At 41.0% G+C, this 9,223-nt stretch overlaps 1 long non-coding RNA gene across 2 annotated transcripts; it reads right to left on the bottom strand.

The window, feature by feature from the left end:
* Positions 1-6,289: 6,289 nt before the first annotated feature.
* On the bottom strand, positions 6,290-8,753 carry LOC121650064. 2 transcript variants are annotated; one of them, XR_006012202.1, is made up of 6 exons: positions 8,445-8,753; positions 8,292-8,357; positions 7,715-7,776; positions 7,513-7,618; positions 7,331-7,399; positions 6,290-7,221 (listed from the first exon to the last, which is right to left on the bottom strand). It is a non-coding gene; the product is annotated as an uncharacterized LOC121650064 (long non-coding RNA). The 2 variants fall into 2 exon arrangements; XR_006012201.1 differs by having other exon boundaries at positions 7,715-8,357.
* Positions 8,754-9,223: the final 470 nt, after the last annotated feature.

Genomic DNA, 9,223 nt, shown 5'->3' with positions numbered 1-9,223 from the left:
TCATGTCTGATGTTATTGTGTTTTATTGCTTTATACTGTATGAAAGGTCTGTTTTGGATTCAAGCTTAAGTATGTCTGACGTGTAGTGAAGGCTGTAGTGCAGAGTAAACACAGATATACTGAAATACAGCTGATTTATGTCTGTGTTCAGTAAACACACTTCTACATTCTCTATCATCTGAATTATATTCTGTTTAGATTGGTAAAAAAAAGTCTAGCAACATGTAGGGTGAATGTTAGTTTAGCATTTAGATACGTTTTAGAAGCAGAATATTTTTCATTAATAAAAACATGACCTTAAAAAAAACACTTTTTGTTGTCATTGTTTAACGTGAAACTTCCAGCTTAACAAATTTATTTAAAATGTACAAACATATATGATGAACTGAAATATTCATCCAGCTTCAATCACTTATCCAAGGTGGGGTTATGAGGGAGGCAGCTCAAGCAGAGAAGCCCAGACTTCCCATCTCCCGGACAATTCTTCTTCCTCCTTCCACCTCACTTCCTCAGTGAGCCATATCCAGTATTAAAAGTTTATTTTAATGCCGAAACAGTAAAGCAGCAACATTCGTTTTCATGACTGGGAATTGGGCTATTTAACTGCTCGGTAGACTGATAATTATAATACATTGATAACTGCTGGCTTCTCTTTTGGCTCTCCTGACTCAAATGGGATAGTTTAATGTTCATTCTTTGAATATGGACTATTTTGTCTGCGCTCCACAGCAGCAGCGTCATCTGACCGCAGTAACGTGCCGTCTATCAGCTGTCATGTCAGCTACACCTGCGAGGCGAACCGTAATAGCTACCAAAGAAGAGACAAACACAAAAGATGAATTAAGGGGGAAATAAAACTCAGAAAGTGGGCCCAACACACCGTCAACAGTGATGAGGAGGCGTTTATGCTCTCACATGGAACCCACCGGGCGGCAGGTAATCTAGCGGATGTCAGGTCCGTCAGGTTTCCCGGGAATAACAGCTGATGAACGACACGTTACAGCGGTCAGATGCTGTAACGTGTCACGTGAGGCAAAATGCAGATGAAATAGTCTAAATAAAGATTAAATTATCATTTTTGAACCATAATTACCCTAACGTCTACTTAATAATAAGCTGTAGCGGCCATGAAAATGAATGGAAATTGGAGTTTATTTAGGCCTAATAAATTACCAATAAATCATATCGATCTCACTTTACAGTCTAAATAAAAGCAACCAAAACAGTAAAGCTTGATACCATTTCTGATTACAGCAAACCTACTTGTCTGCACTTGTAATTAATCCGTTAAAGCAGGAGTTACAACAACACACTTCCTCTGTTAACGTGGAAATAACATGACAGACTACATGCCTAAAGAAACTTACCAAAACGGCTAACGCAAAAGTACAGCGTGCTAACGCAAAAGTACAGCGTGCTAACGCAAAAGTACTGCGTTAGCACGCAAACAAAAAACGTGACCCCTGGGGGGCTCCATGCCTAGTTGTTTACAACGAAGCAACCAACATGGCGATCGACCCACAATACACTGCGGCTATTTTGACTGTTACATCAACTGACAAAGAAATTATCATACCTTTCATTTTAGTTTTTAATTTTATTTGTATTTTGAACGTGTTGTTAACGTAACAACTGATTTTCCCTCCGGGTATTCATAAAGTATTCTGATAAGTCAACATATATTTGGTGAACTGAATTTGATTCTAAATAAACGCTGATTAGAGTGTCATGGTTTCGTTCATGCCCACTTTATTTGCAGTCTGGACACAGATGATTTCTCTGACTTGAAGAAGAATTTCAACGGTTTATCCGAATGTCAGCTGTTTCAAGTGCAGAAGCATTTAGGAAAACATTTTCTTTAGATATATTTAAAAATCCTTCTAACGTTTACAGACAAAATCTGAGTTTTGTTCATTAAAAACAGTTTTAATCAAACAAAAGGAGTTTAAGGAAAATAGTAACATTTTCTTAACTCTTACTACAGTTTTCTTATACTGAATCACTTATAAGCAGTTTTTTTTTAAATGTACAAAACTTAATACCAACAGGCCAAATTTAAAAATTTTAGTTGTCAAAGTCACATTTTCTCCTCCAAATGAGTTAAATTCAGACTTCTACACAACTTAATTCTCTTTAATTGACCATTTTACCTCATTAGTTGGTGTTAAAAGTTTTAAAGTATAATCTGGAGAATTTAAATGAACTCAAATCTTACATTTTCCATGTTTGACGCTGTACTTTCCAACTTGACAGACTCAAGATGCAACAACTTGTCTTCAACGAGGACTTGTTGAGATAAAATAGAACATTTCAAAAAACATATTTATCCGTAGAAGCTTTGTTTATTTTTAAATTATGATGCACCTATGGAGGAACCATAGCGACCATAAAATCCAGGTCAGCCGTTTTGTTCACTACTTTTATGCACATGTGGACAAAAGGGTGTCTCATGAAAGTAAAGAAATGATTTCTGGACTGCTCTGGTTTCAGTTTTTGCTGCAACATTTTTACATTTAACAGTGTTGAGTAAATTAAAAAGTTGAATAAGTGAAAAACACATGTTGATGTTAATTTGGCTGATGGTTAGTTTAATATGACTAACTACAATTATTGTTCTAAAATATAAAATTTAGTAGATGTAGCTAAAGTCCAAATTCAAAACAACAGTACACTCATGTTAAAACCATAAAATCACATTTGAAAGGGCTGCACGGTGGTGTGGTGGTTAGCACCACAGCCTCACAGCAAGAAGGTTGTTGGTTTGGGGGGGGTTCAGACCTTTAGGGCGGTGGCCTTTCAGTGTGGAGTTTGCATGTTCTCCCCGCGTATAGGTGGAACAGAGTGACAGCCAATCAAATGGCAGCATTTATGTCGCTGTCCAAGGTGCTGAACCTGAATGTGTTTTTACCCTATTTTACAAGTTAGAATCCCATGTATGACAACCTTCTACTTGTTTATTAAAGCAGATGTTTTGACTCTGTAAATGAAAATTCTAGATGTTAAATTAATTTTTCATCGTTTATATTTTTATTTACTAGTATCCATCAGGCAAATGAATAAGTATTAGTTAAAAGTTAAAATATTAGTTAATAGTTATGAAAAAAGACTTCAAACATGTTTAATGTTATTTTACAAGTAACAAACTTAAAACAAACATTCCTTTCATCAGTTATTATGAAGTACGAATACAAATGACTAAAGATAAATAAGACTTAAGATGTAACAAAAAATATTGTAATATTTTGCTGGTAGTACAGTTTGTCACTCATTAAGTCCAGGCCTTCTGCTTAAATATTGAGTACCCATAATGAAATGATTGTATCTCAGTAGCCCCAAGGTCTATTTGAATACATTAGGAAAAGGAATATTTGTTAGACAAGGCAAGGCAGTTTATTTGTATATTTATTTGTTTATTTGTGACTGAGGGAAAGGTTGTCAATGACTGAATGATTGAGAAAGGGTGTAAAGAGGATAAATCAACATCAACATGTATTCATATTAATAAAAAAATAAAACAAGTGTGTAAACACAATGTTGTAGTAAAAATAAACACATTTCCAGATATTTACAATAAAAAAATATTAGATAATGAAAGAAAGCAAATGGTTGTAAGCAAAAGAAAACTTAAAACTTATGTAGAGCACTCTATGTAATTGAACATGTATGTAAATATAAACATGTTCAAGACGAAATAACTCGATTACCTTCAATAACTCTACAATAACTTAATACTACGCAACATCTTTTACATGAACAGAAAACACCCTTAAATGAGAATAAAATATCTACAGTCTGATTATTTTCTTTCTTCCACCCATCTCTTTTTCTCGAGGTCATAAAATGGAGACTTCTGGAATTCTTTCCAGGTCATTTCTTTTTCCATGCCCTGGCCACGATGCAAGGCATGCACCTTGGAGGGGCAGTATATATATTTCCACACCAGGAAAGCCCGTGTGGATGTGTGGGCTGTTTGGTCCTTGCTTAAGCTCATTGTGGCAGAACCTGCAAAGTCGGCCAGGCCGTTGACTTGTCTCGGGCCACTTCCTCTTCTTCTCTAACCGCTCCTCCCCCCGCTGCTTTGTGGTGTCCAGCTCCCTCTGAAAGAACTCGGTCTGAGCAAACTTCTCAAAGGGCAGCTTGGAGTCTGAAAGGCCCTCAGCAGCAAACAGCTGATGGACTTTCTGGGAACAGTAGAAATAGCAGACTGGCCCCTGTTGATAAAAAAAGTGGATGGATGATCCATCTGTCTTATAACGAGACTTGGGCTGTCCACAGGCGAGACAGGTCTTAGTTTGCCTTTTCTTCTGTTCCTGCTCCTGCTGCTGACGATACTGCTGCTGCCTCACCAAGATGCCCTCCACAATCCTCTCTACGGACTCCTCTGTCAAAGGGATGGGTGGATTAAACACAGCTGGCTCCATGGTGACTACAGGAACGCTATATGTTATATCTACTTACCCATCGCAGCTGGAATCTTCTGAGGCGACTCTGGTGTGTCCTCTTGTTTCTGGACGGCAACACGAGGAGACAACATTTGAGAGGGTGGAGCCCAGCTGGAAGAGGGAGCCGTGACTCTAGCTAATGGAGCAGGAGCTGGACGGGTTGGAGCTGGACGGGTTGGAGCAGGATCTGGACCTGTGAATGGCACACGGACAGGAAGTACTGCTTCCTCATCTCTCTTCCTAGTCCAGTGCTTGTCCCAATCCAGAGGGACTGGACGGCAGCCTGGCTCATGGTAATCTAGGCCGAACCTCTCGCCCGTGTCCCTGTCTGAGGCGAAGCGCAGGATATTTTGCTTGTCCAGTCACTCGTCTGGAAGCAGAGTTTATCTCAGCAATGAGAGCTGGATCAAACACAGCCGGCAGGACCAGGGATGGCTGCTTGAGGTCTACCAACCGCTGGTAGTTCCGTCGGGCTACACCAGTCATACCCTGTGCCTGGAAAAGCTCGGTGGATACCTGTGTGCCGGTGATCCACTGGGTTTGGTGAAAGTGATAGTCCTCCTGCTGTGAGGTGCCTCGGACCGGGATCCAGATTGGCACTTTGGCACCCTCACCAGGCACATGGTTGAGCTGGATCATTCCACCGTTCCTGTACATGATTCCCTCTGACAGCTCTGGGTCACTCAGGCAGCAGCGGAGCATACGGACTCTCTGGATACACCAGGTCTTCAGCATTGATGACTTGAACAAAGGGACATTGTCTGGGTCTGTGGCCAGATGAAAGTGTCTCAGGACTTTTTCCACTCTGTCGAGAAGCTCAGTGGGTGGTGGGATCCGTGTCCTACAGTGCTCACGGATGTGTTGCTTTGTTGGAGTGGCTGGATGGATCCCACAGAACTTGTAGGCGTCCTGAAGCCTTTTCAAATCCTCCTGGTCCACAATGCTGAAGGCCGCAGAAAGCATCTGGCAGAAGGAACTGTACAGGGGATGATGCTCCGAGATGCAGGCACGGGAAAATCACCTCATGCAGTGAAAAAGGTCCAGCTTCATGACAATGTTGCTGTTGTAATGGGAGCGGGAGGCACAGGTGTTGTGAGGTGGTCCAGAAGTGGCCCAGGCCACAATTCAGATATTGTGTTTGCATTGCATTATACTGTACAGTATGGCAAAACATTGCAAGGTCACATTTCATGTACAAGACAATCCAAAAAGCTTTATATAAAATATTAAATGCATTACAAATGGTGCAGAAGACGCATTGAAAAGTAAAAGAATGAAAAACACAGTTTAAAATTAAAAACAAAAATCAAAAAGAGAACAGAGACACAGTGCAGATTTGGACTTTTAAAAAGGACTTTGTGATGCCCTTAATGTGGTTTTCAAATTTTAGGTCTGAGTCCATCACTACATTCAGATTTCTGGTCTGGTTGGTGGTTTTTCTACTGTGCTACTTGTATGTCAGTGTGAATGCATGAAGGAAACAGTCTCACCTGTCCACCCATTGGTGACCAGCCTTGTCCACGCCAGAATCTGCGTACCACTTGGCCAAACCCTGATACATGGGCTGCAAGGACTTATCTGTCTTAGACTGAACCATTACCCAGCACACTATCATCCAGTTCTCATTCATGATGGCGTAGCTGGACATAACCCCAGAGGCCAGTGTGACTTTCCGTGCCACTTTGCTCGTGTGGTCTGATCTGAAGACCTGCCCAAATGTGCCCTGGAGGAGCTTTGAGATAGAATAGAATAGAATAGAAATACTTTATTAATCCCTTTGTAGAGTCCTCAGGGAAATTTGGGTACCAGCAGCAATACAACACCAACAGTAAAGCAGGACAAGCACGAGACACAATATATACAGGTACAAAGCAAAATAGAGGCAAATAGAATGCAATAAATATAACAATAATAACAATAAGATAAGTTAAATAAAACAATATAAACAAGCATTGATAAACAAGGTGGTTGGCTCCTGACGTTTAAACTCATCAAGCAGACAGTCTGTCAGGTAGTAGCTGGACACAGAGACGCCGCGCCAACCATTGGGGTCATCAAAAGGCCAGAAGTTCCGTGGTGTGTTGTCCTTCCTGACAAACTGGCTGATAGTCCTCTGCTGCCCATACCTGCCTGCCTCTGCGTCTTTTTCAATAGCATGCAAGTAGGCCAGGTGAGCTCGTTCATACTTGAGATGTATGAGCTCATTTATCTGATTTGCTATGTCTGCAGGAGACTTGCCGGTTCACCGCAGCTCGTCCATGACAGACCTACAGATGGCCTTTTTGTAGGTCACAAAAGCAGGCAGAATGTTGGTGAAGCGCTGAGGCAACTTCTCCAGCCAGCACGGGTTTGTCTGCAAACCAGCACCTCTGACAGACCCTGCAACGGAGCCGTGAAGCCAGGATGTAGTACTGCCCGCTGGTGCCAACAATTACTCGTGGTCTGCCCACACCAGATGACACCACCTGTGGATGGGTACAGCCATAGAGGCAGGGCAGGATGTAGTTGTTCCGTAGCCTCACCATGATATCACTCTCTGGCTTCCAAAGGAAAAACGGATGCAGCTGGAAAAAGTTTGGTGAAGGCAGGTCAGCCATGAGCTCTGGTTGCGGAGGGAGACGCCACAGTGAGATGGTGTTTCCTGGTTTACGCACTGGGCCTGACCCAGGCCACAGCCCAAAGTCTTTAAGCTCCATCTTCATCCACAGCTTTTGTTGTGGAGAACAGTTCCAGCTGCCCATGTCATGGTCAGGCGGGGGAACAACAGCTTGTGGCTGTGCTGATGGAGTTATTATATAAAAACAATAAAGATATAACACAAGAAAGGTATTAGACTCAAAAGATCTAAATATGTTTCAAAGACAGAGTGGAAAATACTCAGTTCTTACCATCTTCACTGGTATCCTCTATAACAAGTTCTCTCTTTGCAGAGGAGGCAGCAGTGCTTGTGCTGGGACCTGAAAAAACAAATGCAACCCTTCTGTTATGTATATGGGACGAGAACATCAGTCAAGAAAATTGTACTGGCTTCTAAAAACTGTGTGTTGATCAGATGTGTCAGTAGAGGTACCTGTGACTGACTCAGGTTCTGACTGACTAGTTCAACTCTTCCTTTGTAAGGAACACCAGCTGTGGTGGTAGAGGCACAGCGGCTCTTTGCTTTACAGTTGTTGAGGCTAGAACCAAAATAAGGTAAATAAATAATCATATTTCACTTTATATCACAATACTGACCCTACGTTTGATTACACAAGGAAGAAATGAGCTTTTACCACCAGCTGTTGATGCCCGTGGTTCGGTTACTGTGACGCAGGAGGTCTGGACAGCAGTGCAGCTAAAGAGAAAAATAAGTCATCCAGCATTCAGTGTGTCCAAATGTTGGTGTTAGTAGGAACTCAAACAGCAGAAATAGTCTTAGTTCTCCTGCTTGTCAGAGCTTCTCAGTTTTTGTTTTTTTAGGTCTAATTCCAGCAGATGCAAGGAAAAGATCATTTAACCTTTCTAATTAGTATCGGCTCTAAGCAGGAGAAACAATATGACTTCATGAACAAGCATTTCAGTGTTAGTACCTGACATTTATACAGAAAAGAAATGGTTTTACTTAAACTCGTGTTTGAAACCTGATCATCACTGCAGGGATCAATTCATAGCCTTTATGGCAATCAATTCACGGCCCGTAAGGGAATTAGGCCAAACTGAAACAGGAACTTGGCTGGAACGTAGCCAGAATGAAACCAGAACGCATAAACAACAAAAAGAAAACCACAACTTATGTCTCGGTTTAGGAGGGATATTCGTCATGTGAGGGAATCAAACTCCAGCCCTGAAACCTCTTATTTAAAAAAAAACCTGGTTCTGCTGCCGGTGACACAGCTGCTGGAGCTGGGGTTGCCAGAGGTGCTGCAGGTGCTTCTACTGCAAAACAGTGAGATAAATATGGGAAAATGTAATGCAAAACACACTAAGTAGGATTCAGTTCTATCATAATAACTTTCTACTCACTGCTCAGTAGTTTGGAGGGTGAGATGTTTAACGTGATGCTTTCCAGCTCCAAGGGCCTGCGAGCTGAATCCTCCTACTTCACAGTCATTCTGAACATGGTAGCATGTTGTGTAAACCTTTATAAAGCGACAGCAGCTTGTGTGCAGCTGTTCTGACCGTGGACACGACCACTCCGAGAGTGTTTGCAACCACGGTCAGAGAAGTTTCAACCGTTCCTGGCAGCGTTTACAACCACAGTCACCAAAGATCACGGAATCACTTCAAGCTAGTGTAGCAAAGTTAGCTTGATTCAGCGGGCAAGTTCACACGAGGACAAAGCCTGAGAGCTGATTGGTTGACACGGAGGTTAGAAACGCCCACCTCATTAGCATACACTCAAGGGAATAACACGCGAGGAAAAGTAAAAATGTGGAGTGTGTGCATTAGGAAAAGTGGAAATGTAGGAAGGTAAAAATAAATGCATAAATAAATTAAGGAGGGAATAAAGTTAATGGGGGAAGAATTGAATAAAACGGACATAGGAAAAAAGAAATAAATGTGGAAATAAAAAAGTGTAAAAATAATAATTTGCTGTGGAAATAAATAAAAATATGGGAATAAAAATAAAGTTGGCTAAATAAAATAGATGAATAAATGGATAAACTAATAAAAATTAAATTTAATTATTTCCTCATTTATTTATTTATGTATTTATTTATTTCCTCGTTTATTTATTTATTTTTGATTATGGCAGTTTCGGCCCTCTATAATCATTAACAAAGAGTGATCAGTGATGAACA

The sequence above is a fragment of the Melanotaenia boesemani genome, chromosome 12 (assembly GCF_017639745.1).
Source record: "Melanotaenia boesemani isolate fMelBoe1 chromosome 12, fMelBoe1.pri, whole genome shotgun sequence".
Taxonomy (NCBI): Eukaryota; Metazoa; Chordata; class Actinopteri; order Atheriniformes; family Melanotaeniidae; genus Melanotaenia; species Melanotaenia boesemani.
This window is presented reverse-complemented; position numbering and strand designations above follow the sequence as displayed.